Source organism: Triticum aestivum, chromosome 7B, assembly GCF_018294505.1.
Source record: "Triticum aestivum cultivar Chinese Spring chromosome 7B, IWGSC CS RefSeq v2.1, whole genome shotgun sequence".
NCBI lineage: Eukaryota > Viridiplantae > Streptophyta > Magnoliopsida > Poales > Poaceae > Triticum > Triticum aestivum.
The window spans coordinates 502,980,151-503,003,720 of NC_057813.1; the positions used below are offsets into that span (position 1 = coordinate 502,980,151).

Sequence of the window (23,570 nt, forward strand, 5' to 3'; positions counted from 1 at the left end):
CTTAGTACTCTTTGGGTGTTAATCACATAGTGATGTGAACTAGATTATTAACTCTAGTAAACCCTTTGGGTGTTGGTCACATGACGATGTGAACTATGGGTATTAATCACATAAAGATGTGAATATTGGTGTTAAATCACATGGTGATGTGAACTAGATTATTGACTTTAGTGCAAGTGGGAGACTGAAGGAAATATACCCTAGAGGCAATAATAAAGTTATTATTTATTTCCTTATATCATGATAAATGTTTATTATTCATGCTAGAATTGTATTAACCGGAAACTTAGTACATGTGTGAATACATAGACAAAACTGAGTGTCACTAGTATGCCTCTACTTGACTAGCTCATTAATCAAAGATGGTTATGTTTTCTAGCCATGGACAAAGAGTTGTCATTTGATTAATGGGATCACATCATTAGGAGAATGATGTGATTGACTTGACCCATTCCGTTAGCTTAGAACTTGATCGTTTAGTATGTTGATATTGCTTTCTTCATGACTTATACATGTTCATGTAACTATGAGATTATGCAACTCCCGTTTATCGGAGGAACACTTTGGGTGCTACCAAACGTCACAACGTAACTGGGTGATTATAAAGGAGTAGTACAGGTGTCTCCAAAGGTACATGTTGGGTTGGCGTATTTCGAGATTAGGTTTTGTCACTCCGATTATCGGAGAGGTATCTGTGGGCCCTCTCGGTAATGCACATCACTATAAGCCTTGCAAGCAATGTGACTAATGAGTTAGTTGCGGGATGATGCATTATGTAACGAGTAAAGAGACTTGCCATAACGAGATTAAACTAGGTATTGGATACCGATGATCGAATCTCGGGCAAGTAACATACCGATGACAAAGGGAACAACGTATGTTGTTATGCGGTTTGACCGATAAAGATCTTCGCAGAATATGTAGGAGCCAATATGAGCATCCAGGTTCCGCTATTGGTTATTGACGAAGAATAGTTCTAGGTCATGTCTACATAGTTCTCGAACCCGTAAGGTCCGCACGCTTAAGGTTTCGATGACAGTTATATTATGAGTTTATGAGTTTTGATGTACCGAAGGAGTTCGGAGTCCCGGATGAGATCGGGGACATGACGAGGAGTCTCGAAATGGTCGAGACGTAAAGATCGATATATTGGACGACTATATTCGGAGTTCGGAAAGGTTCCGAGTGATTCGGGTATTTTTCGGAGTACCGGAGAGTTACGAGAATTCGCCGGGGAGTATATGGGCCTTATTGGGCTTTACAGGAAAGAGAGAGGAGAGGTTGGGCGCCCCCCTAAGGCCTAGTCCGAATTGGACTAGGGGGAGGGGCTGCGCCCCCTCCTTCCTTCTCTTCTCTTCCCCCTTTCCTTGACTCCTACTCCTACTACTTGGAAGGGGGGGGGGATCCTACTCCCGGTGGGAGTAGGACTCCTCCTTGGCGCGCCCTCCTTGGCCGGCCGCACCTCCCCCCTCCCTCCTTTATATACGGGGGCAGGGGCACAAGTTGATCTACGGATCGTTCCTTAGCCGTGTGCGGTGCCCCCCTCCACCATATTCCACCTCGGTCATATCGCCGCAGTGTTTAGGTGAAGCCCTGCGCCGGTAGAGCATCATCATCGTCACCACGCCGTCGTGCTGACGGAACTCATCCCCGACACTTTGCTGGATCGGAGTCCGGGGATCGTCATCGAGCTGAACGTGTGCTGAAATCGGAGGTGCCGTACGTTCGGTACTTGGATCGATCGGATCGTGAAGACGTACGACTACATCAACCGCGTTGTCATAACGCTTCCGCTTACGGTCTACGAGGGTACGTGGACAACACTCTCCCCTCTCGTTGCTATGCATCACCATGATCTTGCGTGTGCATAGGAATTTTTTTGAAATTACTACGTTCCCCAACACAATGTCGGTTATATATCCGGCATATCTCGTAGTAGGGGTCCTAAGCTAGGCGTCTTGGAGCGATGGTAACATGGACACAGGGTTTTACCCAGGTTCAGGCTCTCTCGAAGAGATAATACCCTACATCCTGCTTTTGATTGTATTCATATGGGTGTAGTACAGAGTACATGTATCTACCACGAGATTGTTCTAATGAGTATTAAATGACCCATTGACTAGTCTAGCCTCAGTTTATATAACACACCGGAGGCCTAGGGTTTAGGAGAGTCCTCGTCTTGAGCGAAAAGTCTTGTGGAACATCCCTTGTATGCAGTACGGGCTGCCCGAACTGGCCCAATAGCGAACCACCATGGGGGTCCTCGGCCCGACCCACAGGTCGGGAGATGACGTGGTGAGCACCCCCTAGTCCAGGACACCGTCAGCAAGGTTCGCAAGTATTAAATGATTCATAATCTAGTGATTCCAAAATACCATCTGCATGGAGTTTCTTCATGCACTTTACACGAATATGACCTAAACGGCAGTGCCACAAATATGTTGCATTATCATTATCAACTTTGCATCTTTTGGCATCAATATTAAGAATATGTGTATCACTAAGATCGAGATTCAATAAACCATTTACATTGGGTGTATGACCATAGAAGGTTTTATTCATGTAAATAGAACAACAATTTTCTCTTATTTAAATGAATAACCGTATCGCAATAAGCATGATCCAATCATATTCATGCTCAACGCTAACACCAAATAACATTTATTTAGGTCCACCACTAATCCCGAAGCTAGAGGGAGTGTGTGATGGTGATCTTATCATCCTTGGAATCACTTCCAACACACATTGTCACATCGCCCTTAACTAGTCTATGTTCATTTTGCAACTCCTGTTTCGAGTTACTAATCTTAGCTACTAAACTGGTATCAAATACCCATGGGCTACTATGAACACTAGGAAAGTACACATCAATAACATGTATATCAAATATAGCTTAGTTCACTTTACCATTCTTCTTATCCGCCAAATATTTGGGGCAGTTCCGCTTCTAGTGACCATTCCCTTTGCAGTAGAAACACTTAGTTCAGACTTAGGTCCAACTTTGGGCTTCTTCACAGGAGTGGCAACTTGCTTGCCATTCTTCTTGAAGTTCCCTTTCTTTCCCTTGTCCTTTTTCTTGAAACTAGTGGTCTTGTTAATCATCAACACTTCATGCTCTTTCTTGATTTCTACCTTCACTGATTTCAGCATCGCGAAGAGCAGGATTCATTTTTATAATCCCTTGCATATTATAGTTCATCATGAAGTTCTAGTAGCTTGGTGATAGTGACTAGAGACCTCTGTCAATCACTACCTTATCTGCAAGATTACCTCCCACTTGATTCAAGCAATTGTAGTACCCAGACAATCTGAGCACATGCTCACTGGCTGAGCCATTCTCCTCCATCTTGTAGGCAAAGTACTTGTTAGAGGTCTCATACCTCTCGAAACGGACAAGAGTTTGAAATACTAATTTCGGCTCGTCGAACTCATATGCTCCGTGGCATTCAAAATGTCTTTGCAGCCCTGATTCTAAGCTATAAAGCATGGCGCACTGAACTATCAAGTAGTCATCATACTGAGCTTGCCAAAACGTTCATAACGTCTGCATCTGCTCCTGCAATAGGTCTGTCACCTAGCGATGCATCAAGTACATAATTCTTCTGTGCAGCAATGAGGATAATCCTCAGATCATGGACCTAGTCCGCATCATTGCTACTATCATCTTTCAACTTAGTTTTCTCTAGGAACATATCAAAAACACAGGAGTGCTACAATGCGAGCTATTGATCTACAACACAATTTGCAAATACTATCAGGACTAAGTTCATGATAAATTAAGTTCAATTAATCAAATTACTTAAGAACTCCCACTTAGATAGACATCCCTCAAGTCATCTAAATGATACGTAATCCAAATCAACTAAACCATGTCCGATCATCACGTGAGATGGAGTAGTCATCAATGGTGAACATCTCTATGTTGATCATATCTACTATATGATTCACGTTCGACCTTTCGGTCTCCAGTGTTCCGAGGCCATGTCTATACATGCCAGGCTCGTCAAGTTTAACCCGAGTATTCCACATGTGCAAAACTGTCTTGCACCCGTTGTATGTGAACATAGAGCCTATCACACCCGATCATCACGTGGTGTCTCAGCACGAAGAACTGTCGCAACAGTGCATACTCAGGGAGAACATTTATACCTTGAAATTTTAGTTAAGGGATCATCTTATAATGCTACTGCCGTACTAAGCAAAATAAGATGCATATATAAGATAAACATCACATGCAATCAAAATATGTGACATGATATGGCCATCATCATCTTGTGCTTTTGATCTCCATCTCCAAAGCATCATCATGATCTCCATCGTCACCGGCTTGACACCTTGATCTTCATCGTAGCGCCGTGGTCGTCTCGCCAAACTATTGCTTCTACAACTATCGCTAACGCATAGTGATAAAGTAAAGCAATTACATGGCGTTTGCATTTCATACAATAAAGAGACAACCATAAGGCTCCTGCCGGTTGCCAGTGACTTTTGCAAAACATGATCATCTCATACAATAACGTATATCACATCATGTCTTAACCATATCACATCACAACATGCCCTGCAAAAACAAGTTAGACGTCCTCTACTTTGTTGTTGCAACTTGCAAGTTCTACGTGGCTGCTACGGGCTTCTAGCAAGAACCGTTCTTACCTACGCATGAAAACCACAACGGTGTTTCATCAAGTTTGCTGTTTTGACCTTCAACAAGGACCGGCCGCAGTCAAATTCGATTCAACTAAAGTAGGAGAAACAAAGACCCGCCAGCCACCTTTATGCAAAACTAGTTGCATGTTTGTCGGTGGAACCGGTCTCATGAACGTGGTCATGTAAGGTTGGTCCGGGCCGCTTCATCCAACAATACCGCCGAATCAAAATAAGACGTTGGTGGTAAGCAGTATGACTATCACCGCCCACAACTCTTTGTGTTCTACTCATGCATATCATCTACGCATAGACCTGGCTCAAGTTCCACTATTGGGAAACATAGCATGCAATCTATCTAGGAGATGCATAGCAACGAGAGGGGGAGAGTGTGTCCACATACCCTCGTACACCGAAAGCGGACAACGCGGTTGATGTAGTCGAACTTCTTCTCGTTCCGACCGATCAAGCACCGAACATAGGACACCTCCGAGTTCTACACACGTTCAGCTCGGCGACGTCCCTCGAACTCTTGATCCAGCAAAGTGTCGAGGGAGAGTTCCTTCAGCACGACAGCATGGTGATGGTGATGGTGAAGTGATCCGCGCAGGGCTTCGCCTAAGCACTACGAAGATATGACCGGAGGCGTAAACTGTGGAGGGGGGGGGGGGGCGCCGCACACGGCTACCAATTGTTGGTGTGTCATCTAGGCGCCTCCCTCCTCATATATATATATATATATATATATATATATATATATATATATATATATATATATATATATATATATATATATATATATATATATATATATATATATGTGTGTGTGTGTGTGTGTGGGAGGGAGATGGGGCAACCAAGGGGGCGCCCCAAGTAGGAGGAATCCTACTTGGGGCCTTGTCCAATTCGCCCCCCCCCCTCCTCTCCTACTTGGGGCCTTGTCTAATTCGCCCCCCTCGTTATTAATCGGAGGAGAAATGAAAGAGAGAGGGGTGAGGGAAGGAAGGGGGAGGCCGAATCCTCCCCTTTCCTTCTCCCTTTCCCTCTTTCCTTCTCCTCCTATTTCAGCCTATATGGGGGTGCACCAGCCCCTTGTTGGCTGGTATGTCCCTCTCTTGGCCCATAAGGCCCATATCTTTGCCGGGGGGTGCCCGAAACCCCTTCAGGTGACCCGATATGTACCTGATACTCTCCGAAACACTTCGATGTTCGAATACTATCGTCCTATATATCAATCTTTACCTCTCGACCATTTCGAGACTCCTCGTCATGTCTGTGATCTCATCCGGGACTCCGAACAACATTCGGTCACCAAATCACATAACTCATATAATGCAAAATCGTCATCGAACGTTAAGCGTGCGGATCCTACGGGTTCAAGAACTATGTAGACATAACTGAGACACCTCTATGGTCAATAACCAACAGCGGAACCTGGGTGCTCATATTAGTTCCCACATATTCTATGAAGATCTCTATCGGTCGTACCGTACTGACAACATACGTTATTTCCTTTGTCATCGGTATGTTACTTGCCCGAGATTCAATCATCGGTATCTTCATACCAAGTTCAATCTCGTTATCGGCAAGTCTCTAGTCTCTTTACTCGTTCCGTAATACACCATCCCACAACTAACTCATTAGTCACATTGCTTGCAAGGCTTCTTATGATGTGCATTACGGAGAGGGCCCAGAGATACCTCTCCGATACATGGAGTGACAAATCCTAATCTCGATCTATGCCAACCCAACAAACACCTTTGGAGATACCTGTAGAGCATCTTTATAATCACCCAGTTACGTTGTGATGTTTGATAGTACACAAGGTATTCCTCCGGTGTCCGGGAGTTGCATAATCTCATAGTCAAAGGAATATGTATATGCCATGAAGAAAGCAATATCAATAAAACTGAACGATCAATATGCTAAGCTAACGAATGGGTCTTGTCCATCACATCATTCTCCTAATGATGTGACCCGTTCATCAAATGACAACACATGTCTATGGTTAGGAAACTTAACCATCTTTTGTTAACGAGCTAGTCTAGTAGAGGCTTACTAGGGACAAAGTGTTTTGTCTATGTATCCACACATGTATCAAGTTTCCGGTTAATACAATTCTAGCATGAATAATAAACATTTATCATGATATAAGTAAATATAAAATAACAACTTTATTATTGCCTCTAGGGCATATTCCTTCAAAATCACTAGTGGGAGGCAGCTATTTAGGAATATATGATTCTCCACACACCACACCACATGCATGACATAAAAAATTGACGATGTGATGGACATACATGACTTGACGATGTGGCATGTTTGGAAATAATCTAGATAGGTGGTTGGAGTACGTATTTAGAAATGGAGGGTGACACTTGTGTTCATTAGATGGTTGACAAAAATGAAACATGCTATGAAATGAACTTATTTAAATCATGTGTAATACTGGTAGGCTAGTAGCCAATCATGATTTGCATACCATGCTTTGCTTCCAAGCATACATGTTCTACATCATGCACTTTAATGATGTATTTATTATCGCCAGGGCACTTCAATGGAAGGAGTTGAGAGCAGCCTTCAGATAGACTACACCCTCAGGGTACGCCTTTCTTTATTACAGTAACTTTAGTAATTTCCTTTTAAACTATTGTAAAGTGCATTATAATCTTTCCAAAGTTCACGTGGCAACTATGCAAACTCAGATTATATGGACTACAAGCTACATGACTTTCTTCTCTCATGTTTCTCCTATGTGTGTCCAAATACAAATTTTCAACTTGTATATGGCGTATTATTAACCAATAACTTTCACATTTCAACCTCAAGCATTTCAACAACAATGCAAATGCGTCATTTTGAAATTGGAATTTGGAGTCTAAACATTGTTTATATGCAGATTATGTTGAATTACTCGCAAAATTGAAACATACTTCTAGTTTACATATCAGTAGTCTATAAATTCTTAGACTATGTAGGCCGGTCATTCTCCTTCTTTCGCTGCTCTAACTTGGCCCGGTAGATGGTGCAATAGACGGGGGCATGAGTTTGAGACTTGGGTGTGGCAAGATCCCGATCCGGTTGGGTGGGAAGCTCCTTCTCGTCCTTGGCTTTGACGAGGAAATTGGTGGCGGTCTCCCATTCCGGATAGGTCGTGGTTTCTCATCAAAGTCACATGCATAATAGTCGGCAAGGGAGGAGGAAGCGATAATGAGCGGACGACCCAAGCTTCCATAAAGAGAGGCTACATGGGTGCACCCGCGTGGTGTTGTCATCAACTGGGAGGGGGTGCTATGTCTATCTTTGTGCAAGGTGCGGCCTCATCAAAGTCAGGGCGAGGTGGGGTGCAGGAGGAGGACGCCTGTACGGCCACACATATGAACCACATGATAGTGCGAGAGAGGGGGCGTCTCGGTGACATGCGTCAACCAAAGACAAAGGTGACCTCGGATTTGGCGACGGACGAAGGGAGGAGAAATCAGGCAATGTGGCTGTTTTGATGTTTTATAGGTGTATGCGACGGACAACCAGGAAATGAGGGGTAATGTAAATATGGGGCATCTTGGGCGGGAAAACGAAGGGAGGACAGGAAACTAAGCCAATGCAGGCTAGAAACATGGAGGTCGCATGCATGATGTGTTTTATGATGGCTCGAGCCTTTGGAGAGGCACAGTCGAGATTTTTCTACCATGCACAGGATATCATGTGCATGTATCCATTGTCTGTGGTTACTTTGAAATTCGTGCTACTTTATTAGTTGATGTACAAAAATTGTTTCAAACTGACCTGTTCGCTTATTTTCTAGTTTTAAAGTGTATCATCATGTTTTATTGTATACCAACAAAAAAAGAGTGCAATTATACATGGCGATAGAATGAGAAGAAAAACCTAATGAATATTTTGAAACAACACAAATTCTGAAAACAACCAAAAAGGAGCACGAATCTCAAAGCAACCACAGACGATGGATGTATGAACAAGATATCCTATGCATGGTAGAATTGCTTTTGTCCCATCAAAGACACTATTGACGTTGGCATGGGGGAGCTCGGTGAAGCTGAGACTTTCTTCCTGCCATAGAGTCTCACTAGCAGGTAGTGCGCGGCGGCACGCCGCGCCACATGAATTGGTAAGCTATTTGTTATTTTTGTAATTTTTGGTAAGTCATCGCAAGATTTGATTTGTTGCAAAGTAGTCCATACAAGGAAAGGGTAGGCTGCATGTCGTGCCTCGCCTATCCCTCAAGAAAAATGACCATGTTGAATGGCAAGCATTCTGCATGGCTTGCTTGGTGGATTTTTTTAGTGCTTTTCATGTTAACACTGATCTGCAATACTACATAGATGAATAGTCAATTAGCCTGTCCCAAAAAGCGAAAGAAACTTGTAGGTTGGTTTGCCGCAGAGCAAACATTAAACAGTTGATTGATATAAATAGTTAGAACCTCAAACTATGATCATGTTTCATTAATTTTTATATTTCCAACATTTTTGCACTGAAGCAGACACAACACTATTTTACAACGCTTTTTATTCTTTATCTTCGAAAAGGCAGACGTTTGTGAATCTGAATCTGAAAAATAAATTGGGTATTGTTTACATTGTCGTTGCCATTGCAATTGTCTTCTGCTACGCAGCAAGAAAGTAGCCTCTTGCACTTTCAATTTATGGTATTGATGTCCTGTGGTTTTTTTATCTCTCACCAATCCACCAATGGTCACACACATCCACTACTGCCCATAGCTGCTGGGAAAACCAAACCTGAGAAATGTAATTTCCTGATGAAGAGAACAGACTCAAGTGCACCTGAATGCATTACTTATGTAGTCAGGGTTTGGTTGATACAAATTATGAATACATTGGTTGGTACATAAGTACATATAATGGTTCAGTAATGTGGGGATAGGGTAAAAGACAATACCATCTCGCAATAATTTGGTTGATTGGTCTCCCATGATGGTAAAATATTCAGAAACCATGAATTATTGGTTCACACTTCACAGAAAGCCTGATCTCTCCATGATAAATGTAAACTTCTCCCAAGAAAACGTGATTTGAGAGCACATCAAAAGATATACATATACGTTGTGCAGAACCAAATTTTGTTTCTAGAAAACTAAAACCATGAGTGACAAATTGGAAAACTCACTGTAGCTAAGAAAATGACCAGGAATTTGATTTCCCCTTATAGGCATTAACACAAACAACTACCGAGCATGAAAAAAGAAGGAAGTACAATCACGAACCAAAGAAGCACATCAGGAAAAGAGGGAAATCAGAGAGAAGAGGCAGACTTGCGTCTCACGGGCTGGCGAGAAGAAGGTGGACTGCCGGAGCTTTGCCTGCTCAAACTGCATGATGTGCGCACACGCGCAACAGCTCCAGGTTAACACAACCTCATAGTGGAGCCACGGGGCGTGTCGATCCCATGGCCGGCAGCGACTACAGGGTAGCAGCTGGCCGCAGCACTCTGAGGCGTTGTCGTCCCTCCAATCGCGCCGTCCTGGTCTTGTCTTCATGGCCGAGCGCGCATCCTCGTTAGGTGTCACGTTGCCGCTAGCTAGTACACGCACATCATAGGGGCACTAAAGAAATCAGGAAGATTTATCAATTGGATAACACCATCCAGTGTAAGACTATCACCTAGCTAGTACACACACATCTAGCCCACACACCACAGGCAACATCACATAAGCCGTGCAAGCACGTGACGAACCAACAACCCGAGCAAGCAGGAAGCAAGGGGTAGGAGGACTCACGACCAAAAGAGTGAGAAGACACAACCGTTGTCCGCTCACCGTCATGCAGTTCACGTTGAGGCGGATCGACAGGAAGATTCAGCGACTCCTTGCGAGGGCTTGCGTGCTGACCGAACCGAGATGATGGGACGTGGACAACGCGGCGGCTGCGACCTCGAGGCAAGGACGGGGCGGGCATGCCGCTGCAGCCCAAGTTCCACATCCGACAGAAATAGCCTCCGCACTCCTGCATGCCCCATCACCCCCTGTGACCTAGCGCAGGTGAAGGAGAGGGGAGGTGGCCGGGGATGGGATTGCGGCGGAAGGAGACGGCGGGGTGCAGCGTTGTTTGTGAGAGAGGAGGTGGCCGGGGACGGGATTGCGGCGGAAGGAGACGGCGGGGTGCAGCTTTGTTTGTTCACAAAAAAGGGTAGCATCAACTATATATAGGAAGAGGCAGTCAGATCTTTTTCCCTAGAGAGACAACCTGATCGATCTAGAAGATACGGCAAAAGCGGCAACCGCCTAACAAGAAGCATCGTGGCTAGCGTAGAAGGAACAAGAAGCGAACAGATGAGACCAGAAAGCTCAGTCAAAGCGGCGAGACGACCAGAACATGCAAAACTATTCACGAGTAAAAAAAGCCCACGCGGGAATAGCCCCTCAGTCACACGCGTCAAATTGACAAGGCCGGTAAAAAAAATCCAAAAACCCCAGAAAAAAGGAAGCCTTACAGGCCTAGTATTCTAGTTATGTTTAGTTTCTCTGAGAAAAAGACTCTCATGTTTAGGGTGCACTCTAAAAGTCCCCACCCTTTAAACATATAGGCTAGAGCTATTTTTTAATTTTTTAGTGAGAGAGGAGGCTATAGAGAGAATATGTTAGAGCACATTATTTTTGTTTTGCCCATTTTCATTGACATTTCCTCCAGATAATGGAAGACTCTGCTTGTTTCAGCTTTAACTGGCTTAGAATAATCCGTGAATTCGCTTCACTGACAGAATCAACTATGTCACCGAAATAGTACATCTGAACGTGCTTGAGACAATTGCATTGAAAATGGCTTGAACCTAGAGTTAATTCACTACCAAAGTTGATTTCAAATACTCCCTCCATGCCACAATGTAAAATGTAAGACGTTTTTGAGCTTGCAAAACGTCTTAGAGCATCTCTAGCAGATCCCGCAAATTGTTTTTATGGTGTGACGAGCGCTCCGGCCAAACAGATCCCGCAAACGCATCCCGCAATTGCGGGACGCTTTTTCGGGATATGTTCGGCCGGATCGCTCGCCTCACCGTATTTTTTTTTGTAAAACATCAAACAAATTGCACATCCACAATAATGTCAACCAAATGGAATCTAAAATAAATTCAACATACGAATATACAAATGCTCAAGCAACTCATAATACAATAGTAGTCATCATTATAACAAATGTTCAAATTCAAATAATTATTACAACACCAAATTATTCAAATCCCACAGGATAGAAATGGATACAAATGGGGATCTATCTCCCTCCGTAGAGCTGCCACTGATGCTCAATAAGATCATGCTGAAGTTGGGTATGCGAATCACAGTCCTCGATCTTCTGGTAGGTCTCAATAAATGCACTGATCTCATCTGCATCGGGGTCGGCTTCGCACGGCTACCAACATTATCATAGTTGTAGTGTAGGGGAACAGGGCATGAAAATCAAAAAAAATCCCGCGAACACCCAAGATCTATCTAGGAGAAGCATAGCAACGAGAGGGGAGAGTGTGTCCATGTACCCTCATAGACCGAAAGCGGAAGTGTATACAACGCGGTTGATGTAGTCGTACTCTTTGCGATCCGATCACGGTCCAACCGATCTAGTGCCGAACGAACGACACCTCCGAGTTTAGCACACGTGCGGCTCGATGACATCTCCTCCTCCTTGATCCATCAAGAGAAGACGGAGAAGTAGATGGGATCACAATCAGCACAATGAAGTGGTGGTGATGGTGGTGGTGGAGTCAGAATACTGGCACGGCTTCTCTAAGCGAAAAACCATGGACAACAACTATGCCAGGAGGGAGAGACGGGGCACCACCCAAGGCCAATGTCTTGGGGTGCCTTGCTGCGCCCCTCCCCTATACTTATATGCGTGGGAGGGCTGACTCCAAGTCCAATCCTATTCCTACTAGGACTCCCCTTTTTTCCCTCCCCTAGCCACATGGGCTTCTGAGGACTTGGTGAGCCTAGCCCAATAAGGCCAGGGCGCCTCCCCTCAGCCCATGCCAGCCCTTGGGACATGGTGAACTTCCGAACCCCTCCGGAATCCTCTGGAACCTTCTGAAAGCTTCCTGGTACAATACCAAAAAACTGCACCTTTTTTTGGAACCCAAAATATGACTTCCCATATATAAATCTTTACCTCTCGACCATTCTGAGACTCCTCGTAACATCCGGGATCTCATCCGGGACTCCGAACAACATTCGGTTACCAATCATCAAATATCCCAATACTACTCTAGCGTCAACGAACGTTAAGCATGCGACTCTGCGGGTTCGGGAATCATGTAGTCATGACCGAGACACCTCTACGGTCAATAACCAATAGCGGGACCTAGATGCCCATGTTGGTTCCTAAATATTCCAAGAAGATCTTTTATCGATTGAACCATGATGTCAAGAATTCGGTTAATCTCGTATGCAATTCCCTTTGTTCGGCGATATGTTACTTGCCCGGGATTCGACCGTCGATATCTCCATACCTAGTTCAATCTCATTACCAGCAAGTCTCTTTACTCGTTCCGTAATACAAGATCTTGTGACTAACTCATTAAGCACATTGCTTGCAAGCTCTTTACGATGTTGTATTACTGAGAGGGCCCAGAGATATCTCTCCGTCACACGAAGTGACAAATCTCAGTCTCGATCCATGCCAACCCAACAGACATCTTCGGAGATACCTATAGAGCATCTTTATGATCACCCAGTTACGAAGTGACATTTGATAGCACACAAGGTATTCATCCGGTATCCGGGAGTTGCATGATCGCATGGTCTTAGGAATAGATACTTGACATGAAGAAAGCTATAGCAATAAACTCAAGTGATGCGATCAAATGCTAATCTTACAGTTGGGTCTTGTCCATCACATCATTCTCCTAATGATGTGATCCCGCTATCAAATGACAACTCATGTCTATGGTTAGGAAACCTTAACCATCTTTGATCAACGAGCTTGTCTAGTAGAGGCTCACTAGGGACACAGTACTTATTTATGCATCCACACATGTATTTAAGTTTCTGGTCAATACAATTCTAGCATGAATAATAAACCTTTATCATGAATAAGGAAATATGATAATAACCAATTTATTATTGCCTCTAGGGCATATTTCCAACATGTAGTCCAAGTCCAAATCCCTCCCATCCTCGATGATCATGTTGTGTAAAATTACTCAAGCAGTCATGATGTTTCAAAGAGATTTTTTTATCTCGAAAGCGAGTAGGACCTCAAACAATGGCAACCCGAGCTTACAACACACCAAATGCCCTCTTAATATCCTTTCGGCAAGCTTCTTGTGCTTTGAAAAAAAAAAATCATGCTTGTTTGTTTTGGGGTCACTAATGGTCTTCGCAAATGTTAACCATGATGGATAAATACCGTCGGCAAGATAGTACCCCGTGATATAGTCATGGCCGTTGACGATATACCTGCAAGTTGGAGCTTTGCTACTAGCTAGCTGAGCAAACAAATGAGATTGCTGAGCAAACAAATGAGATTGCTGCAAAACGTTGATATCACTGGGAGACCCTGGCAAACCAAAGAAGCAATGCCAAATCCATAGATCATGTGAGGCCACGGCTTTAAGCACGATGGTGGGTTTGCGTTTGTGGCCGGTGTATTGCCCTGCCCAAGCCACCGGGTAGTTTTTCCACCTCCAATGCATGTAATCAGTACTACCTGGCATGGCCGACCATCCCCTTGCTTCATTTATTGCCATGAGTTTCTTTACATCATCTTCGTTTGGAGCACGAAGATACTCCGGGTAAAAAACCAGGATTATTGTCTTCGCAAAGACACAAACACTTTTGATGGTGGTATCTTTGCCAATGCGAAGATATTAATCTGCATAGTCGGCCGGAACACCATATGCAATGGCTCTCATCACGACCGATTTTTTTTTGATATGCACTAAAACCAATCAAATTGGCGGCATTCCTATGTCGGGTGAAGAAACGCCAATTTTGCTCACATGCCTCGACGATGCGGATGAAAAGTGACCTATGCATTTGATATCGGCTATGAAAGAGGTGAACCGGATATGTCGGTACCTCGGCAAAGTAGTCCTTCATGAGAATTTTGTCACCGAGAGCTCGGTTGTAGGGAATCCATAGTCGGTTGACTTTTTCTTCGGCCCCGCCTCAAATTCGTCGACGAGATGAAAAAAACTAGGGTTTCATCATCATCGTTGAGGATGAAATCTTCTATGTCGGAATCGTCGGACGAAGACGACGTGACGAACTCCAATCCATCTACAATATGCACACACGTGGGAATGAGTTTAATCACCCGAAACCAACCGGGCCAAAATCGAGCACAAGCCGGCATGAACATACCTCGTGTGATGTGCTGCCCTTTCTTCTCCCACCGGTCGACGCGGAGCCACCCCTTTCTTCTTCCCGCCGTCCGACGCCGCGCTGCCCCTTTGTTCTATCCCCCCCCCCCCCCCCCCCCCCCCCCCCCCCCCCGGCTGCAGCAGTGCCGCACCGCCCTCTTCCCCCGACGCGTCGCTTAGAGTCGCTGGAACCAACCGGATCCGCATGGAACGAGCCCGTGCACTGAGCTCCCGAGCGGATTCATGGCGCCGGCGCTGACGGCGAGCCGCGGGCGCAATTGGTCACCCCCGCTGCCGAAAGTTGGTTGAGTGAATGCGGCGCGGGGCAGCGGAGCTTTCGGGCGAGGGCAGCCAAAGGCAGCACCAAGGGGCGGGTATTTGCGGCGGCAACAACGGAGAGTGGAAGCGGGAAACGGAAGTGGGTGGAAATGGTTCGTGCCAACCGAAAGGGGTGCCCACAAAATCAGGTGGATTCCCGCACATATGAAGAAAATAGGCTCGCGGATGCGAGTCCCACATAAAAATTCCGGGACAACCCGATTTGGCTGATCTGCTCGGGCCGGGATATGGGATGAACCCCGCAAACTGACGGTTATTTTAACCGATGGCCCGGTTTGCGGGATCTCCCATAGATGCTATTACATCGTGGGACGGAGGGGATAGCTGTTTGTTTCAGAATCTTGTTGCGTGAAGCTGAAACACACAGGGTCGAAGAACGCCGCCGCGTCCCGGGGCCGCCGCCCCGGCTTGCTGCACTAGCCAGCGCATTGCTATCGCCACCAGGTCACCAATGCCACACCACCATGCGTCGATCACCACGGCACTCCCAGAGCTGGATACGCGCGTATGGAACGCCGGACCACGCTCGAGGTCGAGGCACCACGAGGCCCGTGGCCGAAGATCGAAGCCCGCCGGCGGCCTCGTCGCGGGGTGCCGGCGCGGCACTGAGAAACCTCTGGCGAAACGAGCTCCCTTCGAAGGCAATGCAAGTTACCGCCCACTAGTCCTGATGATGCCAAATTGCCAATGGCATGGCCGGATCAGCACAGAGCGCCTGCGACTGAGATCATGACATGCCCATGGCCTGTTTGCGTTTATGCCCAGCCAAAACCACTGCTTTTCCTGCATGCCAGGTAACGGTTGCTTTCAAGCCATGAACCCTGGTTTGACGCGGGTTGACTAATGACTTTAAAGAATTGAAAATTTACCGTGATTACCTTGACAGCGATGGACCTGGACGTGACAACGAAATGTTTTTTTTACTGAATTTGTTTTTTTTGCTGGGAGCAGATATTGGGGTTGGACATATGCGCGGACACCATCGTCGGTGACCAGATGCAGAGGGGCATATCTGGTGGCCAGAAGAAGCGTGTCACCACCGGTAATCTCATCATCGTGTCATGCTTATTTCATCATTTGTCACATGCGCATGCAAAATAACTGAAGAAGGTTGAGCTGCTGCTTCCAGCATTGGTTTCTTTCCTTTTAGAGGCCAGTAAGGGGAGAGAAGCGCGAATGGACGTCAATATGGATCTAGGCGGAAATTAGAAGTCCCTCCTGAAAGGAGTTTGCTAAACATGTTGGTCTTTCTAGACTATTTGTTTTAGGTGACCATACGGTTTCTTCAGGCGTACGAATGACCGCCACGATCCAACTTCTAAATCAACTAATTGCAACACTGACATGCTAGAGTTTCTTGCCTGTTCTTTTAGGCTTTAGCAGCATCCTATGCCATAGAATTACTATGTGATGACAATTTACTGAGTTACTAAAACTAACTGACCAGAAGTGCAGGGAATAACATATGGCCGAAAATGTTCATGGTGATTTAACATTACGGGCAGGTTGCAGTTTACGTATGTTTCCACTTGTTAACTGATCATTCTTGCATGACGAGTTTTCTGGTATGTTCTGCTTTTCTAGAAACAAGACAGACCCATTACATATTTTGTTTTCAAATTGCATGTTATGTTTCTTCTTTATGGAAGGGCATTGCTTCTACCAATTTTCCAAGAAAAGAAAATACATTCCACATATTGAAGCCAAAAGTACAATCCGGAAAGCAGATTTTTTTTATTACCTTAGAAATGTATACCAATGCGAAAGCAACAATTTCAAATCATTTGATGCGGATTTTGTATTGAGGGGTCAATTGTTGGTGTCATCATGAGATTGCTTGTTATCAAACTGTATTAATTTCTTAATTAAAAAGCTAGAGCTTCTGCCAGGTTTCTTGAAAATAGTAATATTAATTACAATTACAATTATTATTATTATTATTATTATTATTATTATTATTATTATTATTATTATTATTATTATTATTATTATTATTATTATAGTGATAGAGTAATAATAACTGATTGATGAATTAGAAGAATTTCGGAACATTGCCAGGATGCATGTTTTTGAAATAATTTCGCTCATTTGCATTTGCAGGAGAAATGATTGTCGGTCCGACAAAGGTGCTATTCATGGATGAGATATCAACTGGGTTGGACAGCTCCACCACCTTCCAGATTGTCAAATGTCTGCAGCAGATTGTGCACTTGGGCGAGGCCACCATCCTCATGTCCCTCCTCCAGCCAGCCCCTGAGACCTTTGAACTATTTGATGATATCATCCTCCTGTCAGAAGGCCAGATTGTTTATCAGGGACCCCGTGATTATGTCCTTGAATTCTTTGAGTCATGTGGCTTTCACTGCCCAGAGCGCAAGGGCACCGCAGACTTTCTTCAGGAGGTATCGTCAAGCAGTAGCCTAGTTATTACTACGTTCCTGAAAATTCCATGTCAATTATTATTTTTGAAGGGATGAATGTTCCACGTTATGATATAAATGAAAGCGTTGTATCTGTCTAATTCTCAGGTCACATCAAAGAAGGATCAGGAGCAGTACTGGGCTGACAGGCAGAGGCCGTACCGATATATTTCAGTCTCGGAATTTGCCCAGAGGTTTAAGAGGTATCATGTTGGGCTACAACTCGAGAACCATCTCTCGGTGCCATTTGACAAGAGCCGCAGACATCAAGCTGCCCTTGTCTTCTCCAAGCACTCGGTGTCAACTCAAGAGCTCCTCAAGGTATCCTTTGAGAAGGAGTGGCTCCTCATAAAGCGCAATTCGTTTTTTTACATCTTCAAGACCATACAGGTGGGCATGATTTTCCTGTCCATATCGCCACTTCTTAAAATCCACAATGCAGAGGACTTGACATTATTTCTCGGTGAACTCTGAAGCTCATCATTGTAGCCCTTATCGCGTCAACGGTATTTCTAAGGACCCAGATGCACACAACGAATTTGGACGATGGTTTTGTCTACATTGGAGCATTGATTTTTACTCTGGTTGTGAACATGTTCAATGGTTTTGCTGAGCTCTCTTTGACCATCACAAGGTTGCCTGTCTTCTACAAGCACCGGGACCTCCTCTTCTACCCTGCTTGGATATTCACACTACCGAATGTCGTTCTCACAATCCCATTTTCAATTATCGAAACCACAGTCTGGGTGGTTGTCACATACTACACTATGGGATTTGCCCCAGAAGCTGACAGGTACATATCGAGTAGACAACACTTTGTTACGTGAATCAGGAACTATCACTTTTGTGACCCCTAAATTGCAATCTTTGTCCGCAGGTTTTTCAAGCAGTTGCTACTTGTGTTCTTGATCCAGCAGATGGCTGCTGGGCTTTTCAGAGCAATTGCTGCACTGTGCAGATCCATGATCATTGCTCAAACCGGAGGAGCCTTGTTCCTTCTCTTCTTCTTTTCCCTTGGAGGCTTTCTTCTGCCAAAAGGTCGATTACTTATCTTGTTCATTTTCACTTCACACTGACTTCTGCAGATCAGTGCTGCAGCTTTGCTGACTAGTCCTTCCCTCTCCATTGTTAACAGACTTCATCCCAAAATGGTGGACCTGGGGTTATTGGATTTCACCGCTGGTGTATGGATATAATGCTCTAGTAGTGAATGAATTCTATGCTACTCGATGGATGGACAAGTTTGTAACGGTTAGCTCATTGCAGCACTGATCTTTCACTGATTGAGGTGTATGCTTTTTTAACAAGCTGTGTTAATGCTGATAGGACAAGAATGGTGTTTCCAAAAGACTAGGTATAGCTATTCTAGAAGGCACAAACATCTTTACTGACAAAAACTGGTTCTGGATTGGAGCAGCAGGGCTGTTAGGTTTCACAATCTTCTTCAATGTGCTCTTCACTATGTCCCTCACGTATCTGAATCGTAAGTGTTGGAACATTAATCTAAGTGCCCCCTGAATTCTGATAATAATTTCTTTATCGGTATGTGACCCACTTACTCTTTGCTTGTTAGCCTTGGGCCAACCACAAGCTGTTATATCTGAAGAAACTGCAAAGGAAGCAGAAGGCAATGGCCTCCCAAGAGAGGCAGTTAGCAATGATAGTACAAGAAGAAATGGCAGGATGAAATCGAAGGATCGTTCCAGTAATAGTAAGTAATTCTGACTGAACTCATATGTAAATGTGACAGAATAAGTAAAAAAAATTCTAAAATTGATGAATAAAACTGTAACTATTTCAGAGGAAATGGGTGAGATGAGACCTATGACTTGTTTGGGCAATAGTTCATCAAATGCGATTTCACGTCAAGTCCGTTGGCAGAAATGATCTTCTCCAAGAAGAGGAATGGTTCTTCCATTCTCCCCTCTATCCATGTGTTTTGAGGATGTGAACTACTATGTCGACATGCCTGCAGTGAGCCCGCCTATGCACATTTTTTTCCAGAATTCTTTTCCTTCAATGTTGTCATGTTATTATCTTAACTTCCATCTCAGTTTAAAATCTCGAATATTTCTGAGCACTTTTTTTTATCTATATAGGAAATGAAACTAAGAGTGACGGATGATAGGCTCCAATTGTTACGTGGCGTTACTGGATCATTTAGACCAGGAGTGCTAACAGCGCTCATGGGAGTCAGTGGAGCTGGAAAGACGACTCTTATGGATGTTTTAGCTGGAAGAAAGACTGGTGGTTATATTGAAGGAGATGTCAGAATTTCTGGTTATCCAAAAAACCAAGCAACATTTGCAAGGATTTCTGGTTATTGTGAGCAAAATGATATCCATTCACCTCAGGTCACGATTAGAGAATCTCTTATATACTCCGCCTTCTTGCGTCTTCCTGAAAAGATCGGAGATCAAGATATCACTGATGATATCAAGATAGTAAGTCATGTCTTTTTGCCTCTCGGAATGCCTATATCTGTAGTTGTTTCTCAAGTTATATTGGAATTATCAAATCATTTTGCTACTTCAACGAGTTGAATAAAAAGTTCCATATGCTTGTTATAATCAGTGTATATAGCTCTTGGATCTTGCTGTAAGTTAATTAGATGTTTGAGATTTGATAAATATGTCAAGAAACGTTCATGTAACTTGGAAATTTTCGTTTGCTTTATCAAGCAAGTATCTTACATGTTTCTATGGTTTCAGCAATTTGTTGATGAAGTTATGGAGCTAGTGGAGCTTGACAATCTGAAGGATGCTTTAGTCGGCCTGCCAGGAATTTCAGGGCTTTCAACAGAGCAAAGAAAGAGGTTAACTATAACTGTGGAGCTTGTCGCAAATCCATCGATCATCTTCATGGATGAACCGACATCAGGTCTTGATGCAAGAGCAGCAGCAATTGTTATGAGAACAGTGAGGAACACTGTTGACACTGGACGGACTGTGGTTTGCACAATCCACCAGCCAAGCATTGACATCTTTGAAGCTTTTGATGAGGTGACTACTGAACATGGAAAAATAATTTTAAGTAGTAGTTCAACTTATCAGCATCTAAGCGATAACTCGTGATCTTTTCTGCAGTTGCTATTACTGAAAAGAGGAGGCCAGGTGATATACTCTGGGAAACTGGGTCTCAACTCACAGGAAATGGTCGAATACTTTGAGGTACAGATAATTTCACACGATGATGATCTCTTTTTTCAGTGGGAGATATCATATAAATAACTAAAAATCAAATTTTTTCTCTAATCTTATGTTCAATGCTACTAGGCAATTCCTGGAGTGCCTAAAATCAAAGATAAGTACAATCCTGCAACATGGATGCTTGAGGTCAGTTCAGTTGCTGCAGAAGTACGCTTAAACATGGATTTTGCTGACTACTACAAGACTTCAGATCTGTTTAAGTAAGCAAAACATGTTCTTTGTCGCATGGGCCTCTAATGTTTTTCTCAAAGCGTATAATCGACATACAACTTGATGTAACAAAATTCTTATGGAATACCCCGGCTGTATTTCTAGGAAAAACAAGGCATTGGTTAACCGGCTAAGTCAACCAGAACCAGGAACATCAGATCTGTATTTTCCTACAGAATATTCTCAATCCATTATTGGGCAGTTCAAAGCCTGCCTCTGGAAGCATTGGCTGACCTATTGGCGCAATCCAGATTACAACCTCGTCAGATTTTCCTTCACTTTGTTCACAGCCTTGCTGCTCGGCTCCATATTTTGGAAGATCGGCACCAATATGTAAGTATTGTACTTATCTTCATCTTTGATTGCTTAAACCTAATGTATCAGCATCTGAATTTTTGGTGCCTTGTGATGCAGCGGAGATGCCAATACTCTTAGAATGGTCATTGGAGCAATGTATACAGCAGTGATGTTCGTCGGCATCAACAACTGTTCAAGTGTTCAGCCAATTGTTTCAATCGAGAGAACAGTTTTCTACCGAGAGAGGGCTGCTGGGATGTACTCTGCAATGCCCTATGCCATTGCTCAGGTAAGAAAATAGTAAAACTGAAAAGCTAAAGTAGCAAGATTGTCATTGGCTTCTTCAGGTATCTCAAGCCTTGTGTGTTGCTTCAGGTTGTCATGGAGATACCTTATGTCTTCGTCCAAGCCTCGTATTACACCCTCATCATATACGCGATGATGGGCTTCCAGTGGACAGTTGCCAAGTTCTTCTGGTTCTTCTTCGTCTCCTACTTTTCCTTCCTCTACTTCACCTACTACGGGATGATGACTGTACAATCTCACCAAACCATGAAGTTGCAGCCATCTTCGCCGCAGCTTTTTATTCCCTCTTCAACCTTTTCTCTGGATTCTTCATCCCGAGACCGGTGAGTTCTGTTTCTTGATTAGAATATTGTTACAGTTCCTTCTCTTTCGTAAGACCAATTACTTAGTTTCCTCTTGCTTTGTTCAGAAAATCCCCAAATGGTGGATCTGGTACTACTGGATTTGCCCATTGGCATGGACAGTTTATGGGCTCATAGTGACACAATATGGAGACCTGGAAGAGACCATCTCCGTCCCAGGACAATCAGACCAGCCAATCAGTTTCTACATAAGTCATCACTTTGGATTCCACAGGAGCTTCATGGCGGTCGTTGCACCGGTGCTTGTGCTCTTTGCGGTGTTCTTCGCGTTCATGTATGCTCTCTGCCTAAAGAAGTTGAGCTTCCAACAACGATAGTAGGAACTGAAAGTCAACAGACAAGATCTCGGAAGGCAATATGGCTGATTTTTCCCGGAACCAACTCTTCTTTAGTCCTTCCATGTTTACCAGTGTAAGTATGGATGTACTCTTTTTTTTTTTTGGATTACAAATAGATACACAAATATGGTGAGGATGCACACAACCTTCCAGGCTTGTAAGAGCAACTCTTGCAGGTTATGTAAAATTCCATTCTGTATAATGACTTTAGAGTGCACTGTAAAATAATTTTAGAGACCTTGTAGTTCTGCTAGATCCATATTCCGTAAAACCGCAGTCTGTATAAAATTTCTTACATTTGGGACCCGCTTGTCAGTGAGTCTTCGTTTCTTCCCTAATTCCCCACCTCCTCTTCCGCTTCACTCTCTCACCCCCGCCCCATGACCGCAACGACCAGGGCCACCGTCGTTGCGATCATGGGAATTCGGGAAAGAACAGGGACGCGGGAATTTGGGAGACGCGGCGAGCAAGAAAACAGGGACGCGGGAGACGGAGAAGTGGTAGCAAGCAATTTGAATCCGAGTCGGCCCAGGCATAGCTAAAACTGGCGGCAAGAGACTCGGATTCAAATTGCTTGCCACCTTTCCAACGCCTCGGAGAAAGCACAAATGAGCTCTCCATGCATAAAGCCCAGGAGAGCAAGATTAAACATGATGGCAAGATGTCAGAATCAATTTTGGTAGCGCAAATGATAAAGCCCTCTTGCCGGTATAAGAAATCTAAAATGCCGGTGTGCCAAAATCCTTATACTTTGTTAACTTTCAGGCCTGCTTGTACCAAAATCGACAATCTATACATATTGCAATACGCGCAATATTCTCTGAAAATTGCAATACCATTGTTTCTAAGCAAATCGACAATCTGAACATATTATTTCTGGAAGAAAAAACATGCTATGTCAACTATCTGTAACATTATTCTTGGAAACGAAATCAGCTACTCCCTCCCATTCATATTATTTTTTCTAGAACACGCATAAGCATGCGTATCATATATTCATAGAAGAAGTAGTCAAGATAACCAATACAACGCCTTTCGGCAAAGTGCTACACCAAGAAGTTAACACCCACATCCACCAAGACAACACCGGCACACAACTCGCTTTGCCCACACTCA

General features: G+C 44.0%; 1 long non-coding RNA gene and 1 pseudogene across 1 annotated transcript; one reads left to right on the forward strand and one right to left on the reverse strand.

Annotated features, from left to right (window-relative positions):
* Positions 1-9,566: 9,566 nt before the first annotated feature.
* On the reverse strand, positions 9,567-10,790 carry LOC123160463 (uncharacterized). The gene is made up of 2 exons (XR_006480228.1): positions 10,442-10,790; positions 9,567-10,228 (listed from the first exon to the last, which is right to left on the reverse strand). It is a non-coding gene; the product is annotated as an uncharacterized lncRNA (long non-coding RNA).
* A 4,327-nt stretch (positions 10,791-15,117) lies between these two features.
* On the forward strand, positions 15,118-22,953 carry LOC123160462 (ABC transporter G family member 42-like; annotated as a pseudogene).
* The last annotated feature ends 617 nt before the right edge of the window (positions 22,954-23,570 follow it).